The 26,643-nt window shown below is 37.9% G+C and overlaps 1 protein-coding gene across 2 annotated transcripts in view; it reads left to right on the forward strand.

Annotated features, from left to right (window-relative positions):
* The window catches only part of MKL2 (MKL/myocardin-like 2), a 184,178-nt gene that overhangs the window by 24,267 nt on the left and 133,268 nt on the right, over positions 1-26,643 (forward strand). Inside the window, exon 2 of one of the 2 annotated variants that reach the window (XM_005871973.2) lies at positions 14,667-14,697. The exons of the other annotated variant lie outside the window; for it this stretch is intronic. The gene's annotated coding sequence lies outside the window, so the exon portion shown is untranslated. The remainder of the gene's footprint in view (positions 1-14,666; positions 14,698-26,643) is intronic. 2 annotated transcript variants of the gene reach the window in all.

Consider the following 26,643-nt stretch of genomic DNA (forward strand, 5'->3'; position numbering starts at 1 on the left):
ATCACAGTGGAATCTTGCAGTGATGCAGCTACATTTTTGCATTTAAGCACACAGACCACTTGGCTACACATATAGTCTGCTTTCAATGCCTTCACAGAGCCAATTCAGCAAAGCTGCAGTAATTTAGATGTCCAATTGGAATTTATCAAAATTGAAAGAATAGCAATTTTAAAGAGGCAGCTGGCCCCTGCTTCCCTTTCTTGCACTATAGAATAATAATACAGAGAATTACAGCTCTGTTGTACTCAATCAGGTGAATGGTTAACTTCCCTGCAGATTTGTGTCTGGTCTCTGGATGCTGAGGCATAGAAACCATGATTTATTATTGGCTAAAATTGGAAGAAAAAATAATGAAACCACATGACGGTGTGACATGGATTAATATATAATCTGCCTAGTTAATGGTTGACAATGTTTTCTCAAAGGGAGCTCTTGAACCAGAATGGGGGGGGGAAACACCTTAATTTTGACATTCATTTGTAATGACATACTGTCCTCATGGTATAGAGTAGAGAGTGTGTAGGTGTGATGTCCTGAGCCGAAGCTTAGCCAGAAAGACTGAACATTGTCTATTTATTCAGATGGGGAGGAACCTATGAAGGCCTGATCTGCTTGAATGTCTGGGCTGAGCATATTTGCTCATTCTTTCCCTTTTCACCACTTCTTAGAGTTTCTTCTATTCTCCTGATTTATTCCTGAAATTCATGTTCTTCAGATGCTGCTTAGAAGCAGCAGAGATACTAATGAGTGAACATGATAAGCGAGGCTCGATAAGTCGATGCATGTCTGATATTTTGCTCTCAGCAGGATAACATAGGGAAGTTCTATTAGTTTATTGATCTAGCTGAATCTTAGCTTTTAAACATATCAATAAGTTTCGTTATATGAAGACATTCCATTTGTCATAAAGGAGCAAAACCAAAAAAGGAAAATTGTTTACTATTGGAAATAATATTATTTATAAATTTCCAGTAGTAAATTTTGAGAAAGACAGGTTTTTTTAAATGTAAGCTTTGAGAGACTCAATAAATTTAAGATGAGATCTTTTCTTTTTTTATTTAATTAACTCAAAGACTTAGGTGCCCCATTCCATTTTCACAGGATAGCTTTCTTAGGATGTGTGATCACCACCTATATGTCATGGGCTCCCATGCTGAAGAGACTATAGTTGAATGTAGTTATCCTTCCCTTGAGCTGAACCATATTTACATTTCTACTTTTGTTTTCATTATGAGAATTTAGGCCTGTCTAGGTTCTTTCTACCAGTGCTTTTTATTGGTCTGATAGTTAGGGGTGGAGGATGTGGATGAAATTGAAATTTAATGTCATGGAAATCAGCTAACTTTCAGAAAGTAAGCAGCCTAATTAAGAATGAAAAATTGAATCCACGTTTTCTTTCCTTTGTATCAAAATTACTGAGTTGGAAGATCTTGATAAGTTGTCTGAACCCTAACCTCCCTTGCCTAATTTAGGCCATGTTTTAAATTAGAGCCCAAAGAGGTCTCTCCTGTATTCTCTTTCTTATAGAACATGACATCTTTCTTAAAAGGTCAGTTGTCAGAAGGAGTGATGTTTACTTTAAAAATATCTTTTGGTCTTTCAGAATCTGAAATATAGCTATGGTTTGATTAGATGTATTGTTCCTTTATAGACATTTTAGATTTGTGAAGAAATAAGATGCTGTCCTTTTATTAATGGAAATTATAGTCTAGTTGTGTTTGAAAAATAAGTTTTGGTGTATTGCAAGTGGTAAAGTTAGAGTGTTCTTAAAGAGAGAAGAAATTATAGAAAGTTAAATGCTGTCATTCTGTCTCTTCATACTGAGAACAAAAGCAAATGATTGTGAAGTATTTCAGTGGGTTGAACCTTAAGTTTTAGCTTACCTTTCTCATTATAAGAAGCACTTTGTCTCATTGCTATGGAAACAAATTTAAATTATTGAGTTGAAAGTTATAATGTAGATCTTGATACAGATCTGCTGTGAAAGGTAGATGTTGCAAACTAAGAATCTTAATGCTACTCCTACAACTCTTTCAAGAAAAAATATTGACCTTGCACTTGTTGTGTGGTAGGTACTGTGTTAGAGACCTAGGTGCACAAATGAAAAGGTAAGGTTCTTAACTCTAGGAGCTCAGATTCTCATGGACAGATAATAAACAGATACATGGATTAGAGCAGGACTATTGATAGAATGTCAGTGTGTGCAAGGTGCAATGGGAGGTGTTGCAGAAGGAATGCTTGAGGTAACTTTAAGGATGTGTGAAATTTGCCAGATAGACAGGGAGGTGGGATGAAGATGTTCACACAGAGGAAACTGCATGGGTAGGGGCTAAGAGCTGAAGAGTTATTTATTTTTTTTAATATATTTTATTGATTTTTTACAGAGAGGAAGGGAGAGGGATAGAGAGTTAGAAACATCGATGAGAGAGAAACATCGACCAGCCGCCTCCTGCACACCCCCTACTGGGGATGTGCCTGCAACCAAGGTACATGCCCTTGACCGGAATCGAACCTGGGACCCTTCAGTCTGCAGGCCGACGCTCTATCCACTGGGCCAAACCGGTTAGGGCTGAAGAGTTATTTTAAAGCAGTTTTTAAAAATCACTGTACACCTGCTTAGCCATACTGTTAGGAAATATTTGGGGGATCTTACATTTTTAAATTCATGAATCGGTTAGATATAGACTCTGGAATCAGCCTGCCATCTGCCCCACTTGACAGTATAATTTGGAGGTATTTAACCTCTCCATACCCCATAAAGATTAAATAAGAGACTGTCTATGAAGGGCATAGGTTAAAGTTTGACATTTAATATACTCTAAATAAATGTGAATTGCTTTTTAACAGCCCCAGTATTACCATTGTTCTTTCTAGCTGGCTGATAATTTTGAGTGCTTTTGTAACAGTAGAGTTATTATATAAAACATTTTCTGTGTTTGCTGGATTACAAATTTTATTGTAGTACCCCACTGAATACTTACCTACTATGTGCTCAGCATTGGGCTAGGACTCAGTGTGAAGTATATGTAGCTCCTATCGTTAGGCAGCTTCCAACATAGTTGTAAAAGAAAATGGACAAATATGAAACAAAGTATGTGTGCTATATGGCTATCTGTGTAATTGCTCAGTATATTAATTAAAATAGTATAGTTGCTTGTGTGGCCAAGTTATTGTTTTCAAGTGAGTCTAAGCATGGAATACCAGAGAGAGGACAGAGGATAGAGATAGCAGTTAGGCAAAAATCAAAGGAGCCGAAGGCTTAGGGAAAAAAAATAAACAGAAAAACCTTTCTGTGTGATGAACCTGCCTGATGTAAAGGAAAGCAGTTGCCCCTGTGGGTTGATTCCAGGGCTGCCACCTAGAATCTCTCTCCCATTCACATTTAAATAATTGGAATTCCTTCATTTTGCAGAGCCACTAAGAGAGGTCAACCACATATCTTTTCCCTTTTAGAATGAATAGATTTATTATATCCTTTTCTGTTAGTGGTTTCTGAAGAGATATAAGGAATGAACATTGGAAATAGGATAGAGGTGGGGTGCAATTGAGGGAGGGCGGTGTGTGAACATACTAGAAAACAGACTTTATTTTGCTCTCTAACAGCTCTTCGACAAAACGTTCAAGAACAAATACTGAATGACTGCTTTGTGCTGATTTCTCTTCTAGAAACTAGGGGTAGGTACAGAGATGAAAGGATGAGCTAGTTTCATAGTGGAGGACCACTTCAATGATCTTAAAATCTTATGGGCAGATTAAAAGATAAACAGGTAAATGTAGTGCGTGTGGAGTGGCAGTTACTGGAAAGGAGGGTGCAGAAAGGTCATTGGCAATATCCTGCAAAGTGCACTGGGGAGGGGGCACAGGAAGGGTTGTTGGGAGCTCTAGAAGACACACTTTCTGGTATTGTCTTCTCCAAGTGTCCTATTTCAAGTAGGGACAGCAAGCCCCGAGTTCTCGCAGACACCAGCCACCTCTGCCTTCTGTTCCCACCACTGCTTTCCTCGGGTTAGCCCTTTACTCACAGGATCCACGTCATAGCAGTGGAATGCGGTGCTTCCAGGGCTAGAACTTACAGTGGGTTGAGCTGCTGTTCACCTGGCTTTGGTCTCCTGGGCCAGGGCCATACACTTCTCTGAGCCCTGGATTTGCAACAGCTGCTGATTCCCATGCTGGATACTATGCAGGGGTAGGACTAGAGTGGGTTAAAGGAAACTATAGTTCCTATATCTGTAGTTCCCCACGTCTATATTGCTCTTTCCTAAACAGTCTAAGTGATTGGAATTTTCTGACACACTTGAATCTTGAATATTTGAATACAATGAAATGTTAACATTCAAGAAAGAGTACTGTAAGAATAGGTTGAATTTCATGATAAGCTTTAGTTCATTTAACAACCATTGATAGAAAATTTCTAAATGCATAGTAATGGCATACTGAATGAAGTATACATGGAGAGAACTTAGTGTTGATGTACAGCATGATCCTTTCTGGCTGAACGCACATGAGCTGTGGAAATCTGTATGTGAAAGATGGCCATGGAAGCAGTCTGCTGGGTAACTTGGTGATTTCCTAAAAGTTTGAGAGGACATTTAAGGCCTGTACCTTGAGGAGGTTACTGCTCTCTCCCCTGGAATTTGAGATTCTGCATGCATTTTATTTTTATTTTTATAAAGAATAGTCCATTTTCTCTGGTTTAGTTAGAGTCTGAATAACTGCATTTAATAATAAACTTGGTATATTTTTGTTGTTTCAAAATACTTTCATAACAATAATAGCAGCAACCACACCAACAGAGAAAACCTTTCCCTCATCATCTCTACCAAAATACAGTAACTTGATATTTGAGGCTTTTAAAGCCAAAAGTTTTAGTGTTTGTCATTTACTGGAAGAAAACGTGAATGTATGATAATCTGAAAATTGTATAATCCACTGTAAACTTTGTACCACATTTCTATTTTATTTTATTAATCTCTTTTTCTGTTCCTGGCTTGATTTAAATATCAAAATTATTGGAAGAAATTGTTTGCTCTTTAAAGGATTTGAAACTTCACTGTCTAACGGCTTAAATATAATTTCTTCATTGTTTTTAGAAATTCCTGTAAAAATGTAATATTATTTTCATACAGGAAGCTGAAAAAGCAGGCTGTTCTAAAGGAAGCTGGTGTGTAGTTCCTTCCTTTCTAAACTTTAAGCCGAGTGCTTTTCCTCACTCTAAGTTCAAGGGCTTAGTTTACATGCATGATAATAAACTGAACAGCACCTGTCCCTTAGTCATAAAAGAGAATATCTTAAAGCTGCTGAACAGATGTACTCAGTTTAAACTTTTGAGATGCTCAAAGCATGTGGTAAAAAAAAAATTTTTTTTTTTTCAAAATGAGTAGTATGAGGAAATTAAGTTAGAAGAAAACATAAGCCAAGGGGTCAAGTTTGGTACCAGAATTGTGTACATTTTCATTGCAATTCTGTCATCACTGTGGGCACTGTTACTTTGAAAATTTGTCCTTGAAAACACATAATTGTCAATATTTTCCCAAAGAAGGATTTGGCATATTTTTTTGTGTTGTTGTTTTTTATCTTTTTTTGAAAAAAAAGTTGTTATTGCAATTCTTGGGAAAAGCAAGAGGAGAAAACATAAACAATACTTAATACTTCTGTTATAAAAATTATTCAGTATTATCCAATGACTTTATTCAGGCAGCTCTTAATAAGTTCAAATAATTCAGAACAGTTCACTCTAAATACCTGTTTTAATATGGATGATTGGTCAAATCCATGGTAGCTTGGTAAAAGGCCTTTTTGATACTGGCAGAGGAAATGAGATACCCAAGTTGTTCATATTTATTTAGTGCTTGGTTTCTATAAAATATTGGAAGCTATATTCGTGTTAACTTATGTTAAGGCTCAAAGTTCTCTAGAAAATAACCCAGAAACTCCTATTTTACTAATGAATGTTGTCTAGAAGAAAATGTAAACACCCCACTAGAAATATAATAGACTACTTTTATTATCAGCAGAGTTCTGTGAGCTGATAGTTTGAAGATTACCAAATACAAATTCCAGCCTTTGCCAGGGAATCATACACATGGCTCAACTTCTGTTACTGAGTCAGAATAGGAGGGGAAGGAGGAAACAATAAGGGTCAATATGGTTTGCTCTTTAATCTCAAAATCATTTTAACAATCCTTAGAGTAGGGTGTGTGTCTTATTTACTCTATTGCCTTAGGACTTACTAGAAATTTCAAAACAGTGTCTGGAGACATAGCACAGTCTGAGCTGGGCTCCCCATGAAAGGACAAGGCGGGCTTATCTTCAGGAAGGCCCTGGGGTAGAGTCCGCCCAGCAACTTTGAAGCCCTGATGACCGAGAGTTAACTCTCCTGAACCAGATATGTGCAGAGACCAAACTCAGGTGGCTGGTTCCATAGTGCAGTTTTTATTGGTGGAAGTGTGGCACCTGAGGGTCTCAGTGAACAAATAGGAAGCTTAAATGGGGTCTGGAAGAGGCCCCAAGGTATGGTGGAGGGAGCTCCAAAGGCAGACAGGAGACAGTGTTCCAGTCTCATCTCTTAGCAACTTGCTTTGTGACTTTGAACAAATCACTTCACTTCTTTGGTCCTCTGCTTCCTCATTTATTAAGTGGGTGTGCTGAATCACATGATCTCAGAAGCCCCAGCCCCTTCCAACCTCCAGGCCTATGATTCTAGGAACTTTACCAATGTTGCACTGTGCCTTCCATCTTGTAGCAGTTACACTGCCAAGAACTCGATTGAAATTGATCCACACTATGCTGTTAATCATCAGGTTCTGTCCATTTCTCTCTGGCAAATGTCTTTTGTCTTTTCCTTTTTTCTTCTCACTATCTCCACACTCAGCAGGTTCTCAATATACTTGTCAAGATGATTGCCTCACCCTCTTGCCTTCTACCCTCCCTGTCCTCAATCCTGATCCAGTTCTTATTCCACGGTTAAATCCTTCCTTTCCATCCCATCTCATTCCATGCTCTGAGTCCCATCTTCCTTAAATACTACTTTCATTGTGAGCATTTTCTTGTTCAGAAACCATCAACCTACACTGTGGCTTTTAACATACTGTGTAATCTTGTCCCACCCTATCCATCTAACTTTGTATTCTATCACCATCCAATGCACCCTGCTATGCAATAAGACCAGTTTTATTACTGCTTTTATCATAAGCATTCCCTATTCTTTCCTACTCATATAACTTGTTCATTTTGTTTCTTTCATCTGGAATACTATCTTTTCCTCTTCATAACCTATACATTTAACAAATTCAGAATTCAAGAAAGGTAGGATAACTGAATAAAGCTCTACAGATCGGACATGGGAGTGACAGAGAGAGGGGTGGGGTTAGTCATAGAACGAAGGGAAGAACATTTGGGACCCTTGGAGGGAACGACAAGTAAATGTTAACCTGCAGGGATTTTGAGTCACAGAGAAAGTTATTTTGTTTTTTTTGTGTGTGTGTTTTTAATTGAATTATTGGGGTGACATTGGTTAATAGAGAAAGGAAGTTTTAAAGACCCTTACTCACATTAAGTGGACTTTGCTCTCCATAAAATAGAAACCAAGTTCATCTATTCAGAGTGACTGGGATGGGGTTGGGGGTATTAAGGACATGAAGAAAGCAGAAAGTTACCACTTGCTAAATACTCTCAGTTTCAATATCACTTATTTGCTTGTATGTTACGTGGAGGTAGAGATTTCTGTCTGGATTATTATATCTTTATTTCTTAATAATGCTTTCCCTCCTGCACCTAGAATAGAATTTGGCAAAAGGCAAATATTTAATGAATATCCGTTGAATATGGGATGGATGGATGAAGATACAGGAGGCATAAAGGGGAAGGAAATAATGTATTCAGAGGAGGTTGTTTCAGAATTCAGGTTCTAGGGTGGGTCTAGGACAGGGCTGGGCAAACTTTTTGACTCGAGGGCCACAATGGGTTCTTAAACTGGACCGGAGGGCCGGAACAAAAGCATGGATGGAGTGTTTGTGTGAACTAATATAAATTCAAAGTAAACATCATTACATAAAAGGGTACGGTCTTTTTTTTTTTTTTAGTTTTATTCATTTCAAACGGGCTGGATCCGGCCCGCGGGCCGTAGTTTGCCCACAGCTGGTCTAGGATGTGAGTGTTATTGTGGGAGCTGGAGAGAATGAGAAGGTTCCTGTTGTTGAGGAAGTTGAATTACTGGGACACTGGATAAGTAGAGGGAATTCCAACTCCTCCAGCATGATGGAAGAGAGAAAAACTACAATTCAGGCCCCTGTAACTGGAATTTAGGAGGGACTGGGTGGCAAATAGATGACTAACAAAAGTTGGGGGAGGGGATGGTTTAACAAAAAATAAGCAGCATATTCACAAAGAAACTAAGTAATAGTTGTGAAGTGTTGCCTCCCTTACATCTAGCTTGATTCCCTCCCCCCCCCCCCCCCCCCCCGGGGGGGGGGGGGGCAGAATGCCAAGCTACAGACCCCTGGACCACCACTGCCAGACCCAAGGTGGTCTCGGGTCTGAGGGAAGGGAAGCCTTAGTGGTTCGGGATGGGGAGGAGAGGCTGAATGAGAGAGGACCATTGATCGGCTGTCTCCTGTACGCCCCACAGTGGGGATTGAGCCTGCAACCCAGGCATGTGCCCTGACTGGAAATTGAACCGTCACCTCCTGGTTCATAGGTTGACACACACCACTGAGACATGCCAGCCAGGCCCAACACTGGTTTTTAAAAGTCTAATATTCTGGTGTGGGATAATAAGTATTCGCCGATTAAAATAGTTGCTATCAATGGCTAGTTCCTTCGGATTTTTGGAGTAGAATACTAGCATTTGCTTTTTAAGCTGTCATAGTTCAAAATGGAGGGTATGATTTATACTGATATATTTGTGGTTGGAAACTTTAATGTCGCCAACATCTTCCTAATTGACATCTGAGTATCTCACTTATGTTTCTGGTCAATTTATTATTTTAAAACACCCTGCCAGACCATAGTGCTTTACAAAGTTGGCAGCATATTGCTGATGACCTAAATTATTATTCAAACTCATTGTAAGTGTTCTAAGTGTTTCAGTATACAATTACCCATTTTATCCATTTGCAGTGCATTTTAGTGGTGCTTTATTGCACAGAAGGGTTGTCGTTGCGCCCCCCCCCCAGCCCAAATAACCACAAATAAATGTTTAAGTGTTTTAAACTCCACTCCCTAGATTTATTTTATTTTTAGGTGCAAAGCACCTTCTAGAACAGGGGTGGGCAAACTTTTTGACTCGAGGGCCACAATGGGTTCTTAACCTGGACCGGAGGGCCGGAACAAAAGCATGGATGGAGTGTTTGTGTGAACTAATATAAATTCAAAGTAAACATCATTACATAAAAGGGTACGGTCTTTTTTTTTTTTTTTTTTTTTTAGTTTTATTCATTTCAAACGGGCTGGATCCGGCCCGCGGGCCGTAGTTTGCCCACGGCTGTTCTAGAACATCAGAAAGTGTGGTCCAGTTTCCATTAGGGTTTCTTCCAGGTAATAACTCCTTCCCAGGCTACACTCGAAGCTGCATTCCACCATGTTTCCGCTGGCCCTGAGCTTCCTACCCTCAGCTTTCTTTCAACCATTATTTCCTCCTATTCTCTGGTTTTCCCCTGTTCTGCTTTGCTTAAGTTCAATTTCTTTCTTTCTGGTCCCTTCAGATCAAAAGTTTCTAATTATCCTTTAGGTCTCAGTTTCAATATCACTTTCTCAGAGAGATATTTCTAGATTCTTTCCTTCCTATGACATTCGATCTATCTGCTGTATTTAGTCATCATTGTGCTTTCCCATCATAAGTTTAACACCTTATTGTAATTATACGCTTCATGGCCGTGTGCCCCTGTAATTCAATCCATAACCTTGAGGGCCCATGTCTATCTCATGGCACCTATAATCAAACATTAATACTTGTGCCTTGAAATATTCACACAAAATATGATAAATGTACTATAAATAGTCTCAAGTCTGTTCAGGTTCTGGTTTTGCTGCCACATAACTCTAGTTGGGTTGGGCCATTGATGAATTATAAAGAAACGTTTAAGTTTGGGAGTTTGGGGCCTTTGGAATTACTAGGCAGAGGACCATGGTAGGCACACATCTTGGTGGAATGCTGACTGTTGAAGCATCTCTTGAATGTCTCATTCCATCCTCAGAACCATCATTAGGTCAAGCCACAGCTGTCACCTGGATTGCAGAGTGTCCTCCTGCTCATTTCATTAGCAGTCCATTCTTCAGAATGAATGTCCTAAAACAAGTTTTGGTCATGTCACTCCTCTATGTACATCCTCTCAGTGGCTTATATTGCCCAAAAGATAAAGTCCACATTTCTTAACCTATGGTACAAGTGCGTTATGATCTGGGTTGTTTGCCTCTCAATTCTTCAATAGCCACTCCCTACTTTTACATTGTACAAACATATCTTTCATTCCATAGTCCTACTTGCCTGCTAGCTGTTCCTTCTGTCTGGAATAGACCCTTTATCCTTCCTCCATCCTTACATCCTTTTCTATCTTATCTATTTTTCAGGTTTTGAATTAGATGTCACTTCTAAGGAAGCTTTTTCACCTCAGTTCTAAACTAGATGCCCCCCCCCCCACTTTGTATTTGGTCAATAACTTATACTCCTGCTATATTGTGATGTAATTATGCCACTAATTCTCTAGAGAAGGTTTCTCAATTTGGACATTTTTTATATGCTTACCTAGTGACCTGATGTTTAATACTGCCCTCTGGCACTTGACCTGCTTCCTCTGGTCCTTGACCTCTAATTCTCACCCTGCTTTTGGAGTCAATTCTAGGCATGGTTCTAAATAACTTACACTAGGTTTCTCTACCTTGGCATTATTGACATTTGGGGCCAGATAAATCTTTCTTGTTGGGGGGTCGTCATTGTAAGCATCATTGTAGGATGTTTCACAGCATCCCTGGACTCTACCCACTGGATGCCAGTAGTACACCCTCCCCTACCCCATTGTGACAACCAAAAATGTTTCCAGACATTGTCAAATGTCCCCGGGAGATACAGTTACCCTAGTTGAGATCCACTGGTCTAGACGGAAAGTTATTTGAGGCAGAGGCTATGCTGTGTGGGTCTTCATATCCCTAGCTTGACACACATACGTCCCCTTAAATGTATTGAATTAAATTGTTGAATAATGTGGGGATGAGGGTACTGGACAGGAAGGGGATGGATAGATGGACAGAATAAGAGAGAGGTAGATTAGCTCTCTCATGAGGTGGGTATGAGAGAATTTATAGCAAGTGCTTTTTGAGGGGCTGAGCTACCACACACGATGGGCTCTGATTCCATTCTGCCTCTAAATGGCTACTTTTGCCTGTGGGGCCATCCCCCACGGACTGCTTTCCTGCCCCAGAGCTGCAGGCACAGAATTTCCTGATTGCTCAGAGACTGCCTTAGAACCAACCAGGAAGCATTTGTTAAGCACTATGTAAGTAACACGTACAGATATAAATCAGAAGCAATCCCTGCCCTCAAGGTGCTTTGGCCCAGTAACAAAGACTCCAGTGGGTTTTGTCTCTGTCCACAGGTCCCTTCCACCTTCCCTTCCTGCCATATTTCTATTTCTCCTATTCAGTTGAGGTTATATTAGGCCTTTCTACTGTGTTGTCCTATAACACCTGTTCTTTTCCTTCATAGCATTTTCATAATTTTAATTATATAGTTTTTTTCTCTGTTTATTTAATATATTTATTCATTGAGACTAAACTCTGAGGAGGAAGGGAAATGCATGTTTTATTTATGTTTCTCTAGCTGCTGGCATAGTAACTGGCACCACATAGGCATTCAATACATAATTTATATAAAAATAAATGCATGTGGCCCTGACTGGTTTGGCTCAGTGGATAGAGCATCGGCCTGCGGACTGAGGAGTCCTGGGTTCGATTCCGGTCAAGGGCATGTACCTTGGTTGTGGGCACATCCCCAGTAGGGGGCGTGCAGGAGGCAGCTGATCGATGTTTCTCTCTCATCCATGTTTCTGACTCTCTATCCCTCTCCCTTCCTCTCTGTAAAAAAATCAATAAAATATATTTTAAAAAATAATTAAAAAAAATAAATGCATGTGGTGTGCCCTCCAAGAACCCATGTTCGAGTGGAGGAAACAGTGCATACTTCCTTACCAAGTTCTCTGACTCTCATCCCTCTCCCTTCCTCTCTGTAAAAAAATCAATAAAATATATTTTAAAAAATAATTAAAAAAAATAAATGCATGTGGTGTGCCCTCCAAGAACCCATGTTCGAGTGGAGGAAACAGTGCATACTTCCTTACCAAGTTCTCCACCAAACGAACAAGAAAGTATAGTGTTGAATTTGGGAGTAAAATGGGAGAATAAATTGGGCTAGAAGTATCTGGGTTGACTTTATGAAAGAAAAAAATTAGAAAATTTAGAAGATTAGGAAAAAAATAAGTAAAAACTACTCATAGCCAAAGGCTCACTATCAGGAGGCAACCCCTTGGTAAATTTCAGCCTCTGTTGTTTTTTCCTATTCTTTAAAATACAAGTTGCTTCATACTTTGAAATATTTCACGAACACAGAAAAATAGAATAATATAATCTCTATACAGAATAGTTAAATCTTAACATTGGGTATTTTTTGCTTTATATTAAAAACTTAAAATTGTATTAAAAAACATTGCACATATAGTCAGTGCTGCCTGTGTACCCCTCCCAGATGCCATTTTCCATTTTCCTTCTACAGAAGCATCATCCTGAAGCATCAGTCCCTTGTATGGCTTTCTACTTACATTATATGCATGTATATTTATAAGGTGTGTGTTTAGTTTGAGGATCCCAAACTTTGTACAGTATGGTATTATACTGTGTGTATATTCTGCAACTTGCTTTTTCATTTTAACATTCTGTATAAAATATATCCATGTAGATGTGTGTAGCAGTAATTCCTCATTTTCGCTTTATGGTATTCTAGGATTATATTGTGTAGTTTATTCATTCTGTCAGGGGAATTTTTGGACATTTCCATGCTTTGCTATTAACTATGTTGCTATAAACACGTGGGACATTATCTTCTTGTGAATAGTTAATAGCTTCTCCAGAGTTTGGATCTAGAGGTAGAATTGCTTGTACATAGGTATGTGCATCCTTGAGTTCTTATATGTTGCCAGATCATTCTCCAGAGGAATTGTACCAATTTCAGTGCCTAACATCACTGTCTGGGAGTTCCTATTGCTCCATATCCTTGCCAAGCCTTGGTATTGTCAGACTTTCAAATTTTTGCTAATTTAAAATCTTCTATATTCTTGATTTCTGGTGTATTTGAGCATCATTTTTAATGTTTATTTGGCTATTTTAGTTTCTTCTTTTGTTATGATTTATATCTCTTATGTTTTTCTATTAGATTGCTTCCCCCTTCTATATATTTTTATGTCTTTATATATTCTGGTTATTTTATTTATCTTTTGTTGATATTTTAAATTTTAAATATGTTCTCCCAGTAGCTTTTCTTTCCACTTTATGTGTTTTGTTGTGTTCAAGTTTTACTTTTAATTAAGTCATATTTATTAGTCTGCTTGTTTATGGTTGGTGCTTTTTACATCATATTTAATAAATCTTACTACTGTGTACTTTGGGGTTATAAAGAGATTCTACCATATTTCTTTTTTCTAAAAGTTTGCTCTGCTCTTCAGCATAAATCAAATCCATATGGAATTTATTTCTGTGTATGGGTATAAGATAGGGAATAATTTTCCATGTGAATAAACTAGTTGCACAAGCCAGCCCATCTGATGCATAGTCCATTTTTCCCCTCACTAATTTGTATGCCATTTCGACTTGCATTCAGTGGGATTGCTCAGTATGTACAGGTTCTGCTACATTGGTCTGTAATATATTCTTGTGTCACTTCTACACTGTCTTACAGGGGCTTTATAGATTTATATACTACTGTATTATGTATGGCCCTGTGGTAAGAACCTTTAATAGATGGTTATGGTTGGAACTTAGGTTCTGGCGATAGAATCCTGGGTGGTTGCATTAGGAAAATAGATGGACATGATATTGTGAAGGGTTTTGAGCAGAACTTTGAGGATACAGATTAAATGTGTGTGCCTGTGGGCCTAGTGGGTCCCTGGATGCTGGTGGGGATAGCAGTAGGGACTGGGCTGTGATCTTTTAACACCAACCAATGGTTTTTTCCCAAGGGGACTAAGAGTCTCAAAATATTAGTATTTGTGCATTCCCTATCAACTTGTATATATGCTTTATGGGATTTTTTCTGGAGACCTTTCTGTTACTTTTCCTTAAAATGTTATTTACCCTCTAGAAACCTCACCAGATGCTTCAATCTTGTATCACCTGAGAAAGCCTTTAGAAACCCATTCATTGCTTTGGTGTTACAGTCTTCATTTAAAAATGGCCATTTTCTTTTTTTAGTTAATGTGACACTTTTTAAAAAAAACCCTTGAGGTTTACTCCCCCCACTTTGCACTGAATTGAGTCATAAAAAAATGAATGCTATTTTTAAATGCTATTATTCTTTTGGGAAAAAAAAGGTTCACTTTAAAATGTTTGTCTAAACTGCAGGGAGTTTCTATCAACTGTGCTTGCTCCTACTAAGAATGAGTAACATGACCTTTCTTTGATTTTAGAGAACAAGAGCGATGTCACGATGCTCCAAATGTATGTCATCTTCCTTGTTTTGGTGGCATTTGAACTCTTATTAAGTAGAACTGAATTAGTAATGATCAAATAACTTAGAGAAAATTGGCAATATACAGGTCATTAAGCCCTCTGGTGCTTCTGCGATGTTTGAAAAAGAACTGTTAAAGAGATGCATAATGGGGAGGGAGAGTAAAACAAAAACTATGTTTTTCAAATTGGAAATGTCTTTATTCTCTTTGCAAACTATAAAAGTACAAAAAGTTTACACAATACCAAAGGGTATAAAACAGCACTACCCAGCAGAACTTTCTGCAGTGATGGAAATGTTCTGTGCTGCCAATACAGTAGCCGTTAACCACATGTGGCTATGGAGCGCTTGGAAGGTGACGAGTGCGATTGCAGAACGGAATTTTAAATGGTATTTAATTTTAATTAATTTAAATTTAAACAGACACATGTGGCTAGTGTCTATTGTACGGGACATTCAGAGTGATAGCCATTTCGGAGTGTACCCTTCCGTGTCTGTCCTTGTGTATCTGTTGGTTTCTATCTGCTGCCTCCTGCCCATTTCTTCTTCCTCTCTGTGTCCTACCTATCTCTCCTATCTGTTTGTTTTCCTCTCACTTTCTCTCTGTTTCTTTAGCTTTTAGCCTGCCTTGCACATACTCTCCCTGCCTACTCTCATCTGCCAGCCTACCTGCTGCTGTCCTTACCTGTCTCATTCTTTCTCTTGCTCTCTCTATGTATGTGTTATATACACACATAACCCATTCTGCTTAGTTATATATCATGGACATTTTCCTTTTTCGGTACATATAGATCTATCCAAGTTTTTGTTTTGTTTTCAATGATAGGATAATATCAGTGGAATGAATGTACCAGTACTTACTTAACCTGATAGGCAATAGATTGTTTTCATTTTTTTCCTTCGTAAATATATGTATATTTTTAACTTCTACAGTTTTTCCTATTATAATTTTTCCTGTGTGCTTTTTGAATACTTTGTTGTTGTGCATGGGGTAGGCTTGTTCAAAACTGTGAAACCTGCCTTTTGTTTTGTACTTTGGTACCTGTTGGAATTCACTTAGCAATTCAAATAAAGACACCTCTAGAGTCACTTACCTGTAGCTTCAAGGACCATATTAAGGTTACAAGTCTTTAACAGTGCAGTGTGCTAGGGGAGAAAGAAACTAGAACGCTTTATTGACATGAGTGTCTGCTCATTACTGTCGATCTCAAGTTGGCCAGTGCAATTGCATCTGCCTTTCTTGAGGCCATCTTGGCAAGGGTGTTTGTAAAGGCACCAGCAGGCTGACCCTCAGTCCAACCCCTCCATCTTTGCTTCATGGTCAGAATTCCATTTGGGAATAATACCTGGGGCTCCAGGTCTCTCTGATCTCTCATAGATTTGGAAGGAAATCTTAATTCCTACCCAAGGTTTAATTGAAAGAGAGTGGTCATGTCTGCCAAAGGAGGCAGCTTTGAGGGGAAGCCTCAGAGAAGTTTCTGGTAGCAGTAAGGGGTGGGTGAGGGTCAGTGGAATCACTTTCTGGCTAACACCTCAGTTCTGTTGAGTTGGCAATTTTTTTGCCACATCTCCCAGAATTTCCTGAAAATATTCTGTTGCCACTCATCTGATAAAAACCCTTGTTTTTTTCTAAAATAACTTGTTTAATGAAATTCCATGTAATAGTTGCTTTTCTTATTTAGCAAATGGGCTTTCATAGCCCTAACCGGTTTGGCTCAGTGGATAGAGCGTCAGCCTGCGGACTCAAGGGTCCCAGGTTCGATTCCGGTCAAGGGCATGTACCTTGGTTGCGGGCCCATCCCCAGTAGGGTGTGTGCAGGAGGCAGCTGATCGATGTTTCTCTCTCATCGATGTTTCTAACTCTCTATCCTTCTCCCTTCCTCTCTGTAAAAAAAAAAAAAAATAAAAAAAATATATTTTTTAAAAATGGGCTTTCATACACTAAATCTGTTTTCAAAGTTTATAATATGCTGAGGTCATTTCCAGGTGATGTTCCAAGTGATGATTAAAGATTTTTGTGTTTATCTGAAAAATATTTTTCTTAAGGACAATGATGTATTTATAGGAAATAATTAAAATAATGCTGCTTGAAAAACAAAGGGCTTGCGGAACACACATCTGAGCCGCCTTCCCCTTCATTAGTTTAGTCACTTCCAGCACAGAAATTGTAATCCTTCCCTTAAATAATTACTTTCAAGGACTAAATTCAAAATCCTGAATGTCTCTGGCTACTTTAAGAAAAAGCTAAAGAGATAGCAATGTTATAAGGAATAAAAAGTATACAGAGAGCTTTTATTTTACTGATTCTACTAAGTAAAACCACACATACCACTTTGGGAAATTCTTGTACTCTGCTGAGATTAATTTGTGTACTTAGCTTTAAGAAGTGACTATAGGAACAGTATCCTCTCTTTAAAAATGAGTTGTTATTTTCTTTCAGAAAACTTTAGTTTATACGTATAGCCATGTTATATTGCCAAATATCTGGAAGTCCAAAGCGTATTAAATCCTAAGTGTTAGACAAAACAATAAAAAATATTAATATTGATTTCACTCTCTGCTCTTTTCAGAGTTAGCCTGTATTATGCCTGTGTTAGGAAAATTTTTAAACCCTATGATCATTTATTCATCAGAATATTTGTGTGTGTGTGTCAGGACAGTTGGTAAGAATAAACTTTTTTATTTTATTTGGAAGTTTGAAGTATAATTAGAAAGTCAAGACAAGCTAAAAATGAGGTTTAGCATGAGGTTTTTTGGTTTGTTTTCTTAAAATCAAAATTTAGATTAATAATTGAAATACTTTTTATGTTATTTCACATAATAGAGAACCAGGAATGTTGTTGACAAAATAATAACACTAATTGCTAACATTTATTGACTACTTTCTATGTGCCCAAAACTCTACTGTGCACCTCACATCTAATATTTTTTCAATGCTCCCTTTAATCCTGTGAAGTACCTTTGTCACCCCCATTTTTTTAAAAAAAATTCTGCAGCTTTGAAAGTTTAAGTGGTTTGCCCACCAACTAGAAAATTTCAGAGCTGGAATTTGAACCCAAGCAGGCTGACAAACAAAGGAGAAAGCTTCCAGCACCACAGGTCTTATGTGACACGGTCTCTCATGAAATAGGGGCTAAAAGTTATGACAGTTAGGTGAGTACATCAGCCAGGAAACAACTATAACTGAAAATGAAGCCCATGAGCAACTACTGAATGCCTTCTTAGTGCCAAGCATTATTCCAAGCACTTGATATCTTTGTCTCATTTCATTTGCACCCCACAAGGGAAGTATTATTTATACCCATTTTACAAAGAGGCTTAGGGAGGTTAAATGACTTGCCCTTAGTTGTGCTTCTTGTAACTTCTGAAGTTGGGATAGTACAGAGTGATGGATTAACATTGATAGGAAAGATTTTTATTAGTTTAGAAGGATTTGTCAAGTTCTGTTCAGTTAAATATTTTAGTAATTGACTAAGATCTATAATAATAAAAGTGTAATATGCTAATTAGACCGGACGTCCTCCCGGACGACCTTCCAGACGAAGCTTCAGCGGCAGGGGCCGAGGCAGAGGCAGCTGTGGTAGCAGTGGGGGCCGAGGCAGTCGCCGTGGTGGCGGGGGCCAAGCCCCTTGCACGAATTTCATGCATCGGACCTCTAGTGAGTATATAAAGGGAATATTTCAAATGACAAAAAGCTGAGAGAGAATATATCAATTGGAGAATGGATCAAATATTCAAAAAGATCTTTTTGATTTGTTTTCTTTTTACACATAATTAATACAATCATTTGTTTAGAGGTAATAATAAAACAATACTAAAAATCAATCTCAGCATGTTCTTCCTCCCAGGAGCACATCTGCACCTTTCCCCTCTCGCTCTCCCTCTCCATCCCCCACAGGCCTGCATCTCCTAAACTCTAGGGACCCCACACGGCTTGCAACCAGGGCAGCAATGGACAGTAGCAGTTCATCCTGGACAAACACCCCAAACCTCTTCTCAACGCCCCCATTTCTCTGACTTCTTAATGAGCCAGAGTTGCCCAGCCTAAGCTCGTTTCTCTACCTATTCCCTCTCCTATTATCCTAGGCCCTTTCTTGTTTCACTGTTCCCAGATTTAATAAACATCCTCTCAATTAAAAAATAAAATTCACCCTCACCTCTGCCAGAAACCACTCCATCACATTATCCCAGTCACACACAGTTCAATTTTGTTTATCTTTTCAAAGAACCAGCTCTTGGTTTCATTGATCTTTTCTGTTCATTTTTTAGGCTCTATTTTGTTTATTTTTACTCTGATCTTTACCATTTCTTTCCTTCTTCTCACTGTATGCTTTATTTGTTCTTGTTCTAGTTCCAGTTCCTTTAGGTGTAAGGTTAGATTGTTTATTTGAGATTTCTTTCTTGTTTCTTGAGGTAGACATGTTTGCTATCCATTCCCTCTTAGAACTACTTTGGCTGTGTCTCATAAATTTATATCTTAATTTTCATTTATCTCAAGGTATGTTTTGATTTCTTCCTTGATCTCATTGTTTAGTAGCATGTTATTTAGCCCCCCCCCCTTTTTCAGTTTTCTTCTTGTCATATATACACTTTATTATGTTGAGGTATGTTTTGTCTAGTTCCACTTTGCTGAGTTACTTCCTACCATTATGATCCGAGAAGATGCTAAATGTGATTTCAGTCTTCTTAAATTTATATAGGTTTGTTTTGTGGCCTAACATGTGGTATGTCCTGGAAAATGTTCAGTGTGCACTTGAAAGGAATGTATATTCTGCTGCTTTTGGGTGAAATGTTCTAAAATATCAATTACCAAATATCTAATACTAGAGGCCCAGTGCATGAAATTTGTGCACTCGGGGGGAGGGGGGAAGTCCCTCAGCCCAGCCTGAACCCTCTCGCAGTCCAGGAGCCTTTGGGGGATGTCAGACTGATGGCTTAGGCCTGCTCCCTGCCTAAGCAGGGACATTCTTAGCGCTGCTGTGGAGGCAGGAGAGGCTCCCACCACTGCCACTGTGCTCGCCAGCCATGAGCCCAGCTTCTGGCTGAGAGGCAGAGGCTCCCCCTGTGCCCTTGAAAGGAATTGAACCCGGGACTCTTCAGTCCACAGGCTGATGCTCTATCTACTGAGCTAAATCAGCCAGGGCAGTTGACTTTATTAAGTATTTGCCTTTGTCAGTGAAAATTTATTTTTTTGCTTATTTGCATTTCTAATCTTTTGTTTTTTAAAGATGTCTCTCTAATATCTATAATAATAAAAACATAATATGCTAATTAGACAGGACAGCTGGACATCTTTCTGGACGAAGCTGTCACGGCAGTGGCCGAGGCAGAGGTGGTTAGGGGCGATCAGGCAGGCAGGCTAGCAGTTAGGGGCACTCAGGCAGGCAGGTGAGCAGTTAGGGACAATCAGGCAGGCAGGCAAGCAGTTAGGGGTGATCAGGCAGGCAGGCAGAGTGGTTAGGGGCGATCAGGCAGGCAGGCAGGTGAGCAGTTAGGAGCCATTGGTCCCGGATTGCGAGAGGGTGCAGGCCAGGCTGAGAGACTCCTTTCTCCTGTGCACGAATTTCGTGCACCGGGCCTCTAGTATATTGTAATACTGATTTAGTGGTGATGATCTTCATTAGCTTTTTCTTGTCTGGAACGTATCTCTCCTTCAGTTCTAAATGATACACTTGCCAGGAAGAATAATCTTGATTGTAGGTCCTTACTTTTCATCATTTTTAGTATTTTGTGCCGATCTCTCTTGATTTGCAAAGTTTCTGTTAAGGAATCAACCAACAGTCTTATAGGAGCTCCCTTGTACATAAGTAAGTGTCTTTTACATTGATTTTAGAGGGAGAGAGGGAGGGAGGGAAATGAGGAGAAAGAGAGAGAGAACCATCAATGTGAGAGGGCAACCTTGATCGGCTGCTCACCCGTCTTGCCCTGACTGTGAATTAAACCTGCAACCTTTTGGTATACAGGATGATGCCCCTACCAAATGAGCCACCTGGCCAGGACTGTCTTATTTGTTATAGTCATTCTGGTGAGTGTAAAGTGGTATCTCATTGTGGTTTTAAGTGCATTTCCCGAGTAATTAATAATATTGAGAATCACACATACACAGAAAGAAATATTCCAACTCAATAAAAAGACAAATGACCTAAATATTTATTTACTTACTTACTTACTTACTTACTTATTCTTTTATTAGAGAGAGAGATGTGAGAATATTGATCGGCTGCCTCCTGTAACCCCCCAGCCAGACCGGGGATTGAACCTGCAACCTAGGTATGTGCCCTGAACGGGAATTGAACCCACAATCTTTTGGTGTATGGGACAACGCTACAACCAACTGAGCCACACCTGCCAGGGCCAAATAACCTAATTTTCAAATGGGCATTTCTCCAAAGAATGAATATATGAATATAAATATATATATATATAAAAAGATGCTCAACATCATTAGTCATTAGGAAAGTGCACATCAAAACCACAGTGAGCTACTACTTCATGGCCACTAGGATAACTATGTGTTGTTGTTTTTTCTTTAAGGAGGATTTGGAGAAATTGGAACCCTTATATTTTGCTGGTAGGAATGTAAAATGATGCAGCCACTGTGACCAACAGTTGGATAGTTCCTCAGGCAATTAAGCATAAAGTTACTATGTGACCCAGTTATTTCACTCCCATGAAAATACCCAAGAGAATTGAAAACATATGTTACACAAAAAGTTGTAAATGAATGTTCATAGCAAATTATTCATAGTAGCCAAAAAGCAGAAATAATCCATAGTCTGTTAACTGAAGAATGGATAAACAAATTGTGGTAGATCCACACAATGGAATATTATTCAGCCATAAAAAGGAAGGGAATACTTATACCTGGTACAACATGAATGAATCTTGAAAACATGTCAAGTGAAAGGCGTTATACACAAAAGGCCACGTATTATATGATTCTGTTGATATGAAGTGTCCAGAATCTGCAAATCCATTGTATGTTCTATTGATACAAAATATTTAGAACAGGAAAGCCATAGATTAGTGGTTGCCAGGAACTGGGAGTAGAGAGAACAGGAAATGACTACTAATGCATATGGGATTTATTTTTAGATGTGAAACCAATGTTCTGAAATTAGACGGTAATGGTTGTACATTTTGTGAACATACTAAAAATTATTGAGTTGTGCAATTTAAAATGATGAATTTTTGGCATGTGAATTATATCTTAACAGAAAACTCTTAATACAATTTTCACAGTTGATTAAAATTGCTATTTTATGATATACTAGAGGCCCGATGCACAAAATTTGTGCATGAGTAGGCCTTCACAGCCCCGGCTGCCTCGGCCACCCTCTCAGCCCTGGCATTGTCCGGAAGGTCATCTGGATGGTCGTTCAGTTGTTCGGTGGTTTGGTCAATTTGCATATTATGCTTTTGTTATTATAGATATCAGTATGTTTAATATAGAGATGAATTCACAAGTATTTTGAAGGACTATGATACAGTGAGAATAGATTATTTCATATTGAACTAATAGTGTTTGAAATGTGTTCATAGTTGTACTAGAATGCTGTTACAAAACTCTGAATGTGAACTTTAATTTGGTGTGTACTCTGAACTGTTATTTTAGAGTACAGTATTAACACATTTGCATAAAGATAGACAGTAATGACATAATATCTAAGTAGTAATTTGTATTAACAGATTCCAGAAAACTTTAAAACTTTAAAAAGACCCAAATTTCTAATTGAGATGTCCTTGGCATCAACATAAATCTTTAAAATGCTTTGTGGAAGAACCTCTCTTATCTATCCTCCACTTGTTCAGTTTGTTGGATTACCACTCTCTCCAATCCCCTTGTCTTAGGACATACTGAATGGTCATGGCTAGGAAATGACACTGAAGTCTGGTGATGCATCTGTTCTCACTAAGTTGTATGCTAACCAAAAGTCAGCTGTGTTTATTCCTAAATCTGTTTATGCCAGTAGATGTAGTAATCATAATTATGTAGTTTGACTAAATATTATGTAAACTGATGAAATAAGAATGCAAAAAAAGTTAAATGTTTGGGAACATAGAGGCATATTACTTAATACTTTTGAATTGAGTGTAGGCGAGAAACTAAAAATATTGGGTAAAAAATTATAAAAACGTTGATGCATTCTGTGCTCAAAATCTTTTAAATTTTTGTTCTACTTTAAAGAAATGGAAACTAGAAATTATAGATAGTCATGGTTTATGCCAAGGTCCTGACACATCTGGAAAGAGAAAAATCATGGCCCTACATTGGAAGACTGGCAAATAAATGGACATTTATGCAGTCTAATTTAAAAGAAAATGTTTCAAAATTGAGTATCATTTTTAATGACTCCTCTTTAACTGAGTTTTTTTCAGTTTACCATCAAACTACCTGGCATGGTTGCCTTAGATAATAGGGTTTCTCTTTTGGTTAATTAGAAACCAAAGAACTAGATTACAAGGTAGGGGATTCATGGTCCCACCTCTGCTACTTAACTAGTTACAATAATTTGGGCAGGTAAATTAAACTTTGATTTTTTTCATGTATTTTGCAATACTTTTGAATTTAGCAAAATATCTTTGTTTACATTCTAGTGATTCCTAATATCAAAAAGAATAAAGAGTTAGAAAACAAATTTCCCTCTTTTTAGTATGCCTTTCTCTTCTCCTTTCTCTCGTTCCGTCGTCTTTGTTTCCTTTTCCCATCCTCCTTTCTTCCCTGTCTTACAGAATTGGGAAATTGGAGTACAGTATACTTTTTATCTGTTAAATAAAACATTTATGCCTTAGCTGGTTTGGCTCAGTGGGTAGAGCATCGGCCTGTGGACTGAAGACTCCCGAGTTCAATTCCAGTCAAGGGCACATGACCGGGTTGTGGGCTCCAATCCCCAGTGTGCGGTGTGCAGGAGGCAGCCAATCAATGATTCTCTCTCATCACTGATGTTTCTATCCTTCTCTCCCTCTTCCTTCCTCTCTGAAATATATATATATGTGTGTGTGTGTGTGTGTGTGTGTATATATATATATATTATTTTTAATATATATTAAAAAACATTTAATATGTTTACAAATATTCTTAGCATTTAAATCAAATGCTAATTTGTGGTTCAACAAAATTAGAGTTCCTTTTTGACCCAGTAGTTGCTAAATATGGAAATCATCTTAGCTTAAAATTAATTCTCCAACCAGTTCTTACTCTCTGAGAATCATTCATTTTTAATAAACTTAGAAAATGCAATTGTTCAAGCTGTTAAAAGACTTGGGTTTTGGTCATTTTACTTGGAGAACTAATAAAATTTTCTAGTTCTTTATATCTTTTTATATGGCAATTTGAAAGCCACATGTGTTTTAAATTTTGCTAATTCAAATTTTTATTTATGGATGGATCACAATGAATATTTCAGAAATAGTGTTTACTTAAGTATTAGTTGTAGTACTTAAGAATGCATCATTTTTTAAGATGTTAAGTATGGAATTTGTTCCATGTTATGTTAATTTGAAACAAATCTACAGTAAACAAGTTAAAAAAATAAATCATCTCACTGGCATTTTTAGAACTATAACTGCCACTTCAAGCATAGAACAGTTATGTAACTTTTTCTATATAGTGTATTCTCAGAATTTGGTATTCTTATAACATTTTTGCTATGTATTTTATGGTGATATATAAAAATCCAGCTGCTACAAAGAAAACCCCTGCTTAGAAGTTGTTTATTTGAAACACTTTTACCTGATGTCAAAAACGTTCTTTTATATTCAATACATCTATGACTGTAGATTTCATTTTTTTTCTGCTTCAGAGTTTAATTCTGGATAGTTATACTGTGAGAGTTTTCTAAAATGGAACAAGGAAAGGGTTTCCTTCATCTGTCACGAAGCAAGCATGTTTTACTAACTCCTGTTAAGCACTAATGTTACGTTATAATTGCCTAATTGACATGGTCTTGACATCCAGGAGATACAGGGATATGATTGAGTTGTCAGTGGAACCCCAGTGCCCATCCCAGTGCCTAATGCTCTGGGCCTTCAATGTGGATGTTAAAAAATTGTATAAATGGATCTTTTCACAGCTTTATCTTCCTCTTTCTCATGACTCCCCTCTCCCCCAAATATTTCTGTCTCTCCCAATTATTTGCTCCAACTTATTGGCATTTTTGGCACATAAATATTGTGTTATTGTGAAAGAATATGGGCTCTAAAGTTGATGTTAATCTCTCAAATTTGTTTAATTTTTCCAAGCCTTAGTTTTCTCATCTGTAAAATGAGAATAATACCTACCCACAGAGAGGTCATTAGGGGAAAATTAAGGCACGCAAAGATGAGGCGTAGTGCCAAGCTTAGTAGAAATGTAGTAAATATTCTACCCTTTTCTTATTTTCACTTGTTATTTTCATTTTTTAAATTAGGAAACTGAGTCCTTGAGAGGTTAAGTATCTTGCCCAAAATTAAATCCCTATATCTCTAGCCACATTTTTTTTAGTGCTCCCTCCAAGGGGCCTGTAGATTCTCAATTTACTTTCATCTTCCCTACTACTCATTCCAGCTTTCCAACTGCACAGTTCTAAAAGCCTCCACTACTCTCAATTCTTTATTTTCCTTTTCAAATTAGCCAGTCATCAAGCCTTAAAATTTTGCCTCTTAAATGTTAATTGGAATTTATTCCCTATTCTGCATTTCTACCATCTTAACTTAGTCCTTCAGCATTTTAGCAAGAGATTTTACTAGTTACCTACCTCTGCCAGGATTACCTTTCTAAAATACCAACCTGATTATATAGAGTCCACATTACTTCACAATTGTGCTTTAACTTACCACACCAGCTTATCTTCTGCTCTCTCCACCCCCAAGCCATGCCCTTTCTACACTGGTCCCATCAAACTGTTGCTGTTAGGTGATAACTGTTCATACCACTGTACTTTGATGAGAAGAATTTCCATCCCTACCAACTTCTATTTACCCTTCAAGACTTTCCTAGTTTACCCAAATAAAATTAGGCATTTAATTCTTAGGTTCCTATAGCACTTCATACCTACTTATATTCTGTTATTTTTCACACATGGTGTAATAGTTTGCTACTGACTTCTCTTCCCACTCATTGGGCAGATGACTTATTCTCTTTAAAATGGGGGGGCGGGGAGGGGGTTCTACTACATTAATGAATCTCAACCTGGCTACACATTAGAATCACTCTATCAAGACCAATTGTATCAAAATTTCTATAGATCCTCCTCCTTGCCCTAGTCCATCGGGGATTTTTTTTCCCCTCAAATGATTATGATATTGTGAGGAAGGTTAAGAATCACTTATACTAGACCTTGGTTCTAAGATACCTTTCAGTTAAAATATTGCTATTCTATGAATTTACACAGTCTTTTGAAATATAAGAACATTCGAGTAATCAAACCAGGAGTTAAGTTAGAAAAAAATAGGGGAACAAAAACAAATCTATACTACATATATATCATTGTAAACCCCATAACAGTGCATAATTTTATTTGAATCATAATATTAAAGAAATGAAGAGGAAAAAATAATCTTTTGTATTTATCTACATGTTTACTGTTTCTGATGTTTTTCATTCCTAATATTCAAGTTTCTATATGGTAACACTGCCCTTCAGCCTGAAGAAATTCTTTTAGCATTACTTGTAGCATGTGTTTGCTGGTGACAATTTTGCCTTCACTTAAAAAGGGTATTTTTGTTGGATGTGGAATTCTGGATGCGTAGTTATAAGAAACTCTGGATTCTGTAAGGTTCCCTCTCAGGAGTATTGCTATATTTTAACACACAGTTAACTTTGCTGAATTCGCTTTTGCAAACACCGTCTTTTCTATGAAATCTCGGTTATATTTTTTTTGCCTTAGTTGGGCTGTTGGGAGTCTGCCCTGTATGTGCATAATTTAGGGGTCAACCAGAGGCTTGGGCAGAGTTTA

This window comes from Myotis brandtii, unplaced genomic scaffold, assembly GCF_000412655.1.
Source record: "Myotis brandtii unplaced genomic scaffold, ASM41265v1 scaffold363, whole genome shotgun sequence".
NCBI lineage: Eukaryota > Metazoa > Chordata > Mammalia > Chiroptera > Vespertilionidae > Myotis > Myotis brandtii.